Below are 1,959 nucleotides of genomic sequence, written 5' to 3' on the forward strand. Positions count from 1 at the left end.
AATTGAGTAACTTTTTTTCCCTGTTTACCTTTTAGAATTTTTTTTTTTTTTTGCGGGGCAATGGGGGTTAAGTGACTTGCCCAAGGTCACACAGCTAGTAAGTGTCAAGTGTCTGAGGCCGGATTTGAACTCAGGAACTCCTGAATCCAGGGCAGGTGGTTCATCCACTGTGCCATCTAGCTGCCCCCCCCTTCCCATTTACCTTTTTAAACTTCTCTTGAGTCTTGTATGTTAAGAACAAATTTTCTATTCAGTTCCGGTCTTTTCCTCAGGAAAACTTGAAAGTCCCCAGTGTTATTGAATGTCCATCTTTTCCCCTGAAAGAGAATGATCAGTTTTGCTGGGTAATAGATTCTTGGCTGCAATCCAAGGTCCTTTGCCTTCCAGAATATCATATTCCAAGCCTTGCAATCCTTTAATCTTGAAGCTGCAAGTTCCTGAGCAATCTTGATTGTGGCTCCATGATATTTAAATTGCTTCTTCATGGCTGCTTGGAGTATTTTCTCCTTCACCTGATAATTCTGGAATTTGGCTACAATATTCCTTGGAGTTTTCCTTGTGGGGTCTCTTTCAGGAGGTGATTGGGGGATTCTTTCAATGTTGATTTTATCCTCTGATTCTATAATATCAGGGCAGTTCTCCTTAATAATTTCCTGGAATATGGTGTCTAGACTCTTTTTCTGATCATGGCTTTCAGGCAGTCCAATGATTCTCAAATTGTCTCTCCTGGATCTGTTTTCCAGATCAGTTGTCTTTCCAATGAGGTATTTCACATTTTCTTCTATTTTTTCATTCTTTTGATTCTGCTTGACTGATTCCTGGTGTCTCATCGAGTCATTATCTTCCAACTGTCCAATTTTAATTTTTAAGGCATTGCTTTCTTCAGTGAGATTATCCACTTTTCCCCCATTTGGCCAAATGAATGTCTTAAGGAATTGTTTTCTTCAGTCAATCTTTGTGCTTCCTTTTCCAAGCTGCTGATTCTTTTTTTTCATAATTTTCTTGTGTTTCTTTTATTTCTCTCCCCATTTCTCTCTATTGATTTTTAAGATCCTTTTTGAACTCTTCCAAGAAGGCTTTTTGTTCTTGAGACCAATTGATCTTCTATCTTGAGGCTTCACATGTAGGCAATTTGGGAATATTGTCCTCATCTGAGTTTGTGTTTGCATCTTCCCTTTCGATACAAAAACTCTCAATGGTAAGAGCTCTTTCTTGTTTCTTACTCATATTGCAGCTTTTTTTTTTTTTAAGTTGAGGTCTGCTCTGGAGGCACCAGGGTCCTTGTTTCAAGCTTATTGTGTCGTGGTATAGGGGCTGTGTCACTGGCTTTCTACACTGAGGCCTCTATGGCTTGTGGATTTCTCACTACCCTAGGCTTACTGGCCGTGCGCACTGGGACCAGTAGGCCTGGTCATGCCTGTCTTGTGGGTGTCCCTCTAGCTGGCAACCTGCCCTCCTGGCTGGTACAGGTGGGTTTTCCCACTGTCCTGCTGCACCACAAGCTTGTTAAGCCAGGATCCAGGGGCCTAAGTTGCTTGGCTGTGGCCCACAGCTTCCTACTAACTTTCCCTGACCCCCTCCACACTGTGCTGTGGTATGCTGCACCTCCCTTTTGCCTGAGTGAGACCAACCTTTCCTGAAGTCTTCTAAATTATCTCTGGTTGGAAGACTGTGTCTCTCTGTTTCTTTGCAGTTTCTTTAGTTTCAGAATCCATCCAGAAGCTTTATTTAATGTTCTTTTTGAGGAAACAGAAGGAGAGCTCAGACAACTCAATAGCTTCTCTCTGCCAACTTGGCTCCGCACCCTCCCCCATCAATTTTTATAAGTAAGATATGTTAATAAAAAAAATTATCAGGAAGAACAAAAGGTCAAAAATATCTGGGGAATCATTAAAAAAAGATTTTCAGAAAGGTGGCCTATCCATACCAGATCTCACACTGTATTATAAAGCAAAAATT

The sequence above is a fragment of the Dromiciops gliroides genome, chromosome 4 (genome assembly GCF_019393635.1).
Source record: "Dromiciops gliroides isolate mDroGli1 chromosome 4, mDroGli1.pri, whole genome shotgun sequence".
Taxonomy (NCBI): Eukaryota; Metazoa; Chordata; class Mammalia; order Microbiotheria; family Microbiotheriidae; genus Dromiciops; species Dromiciops gliroides.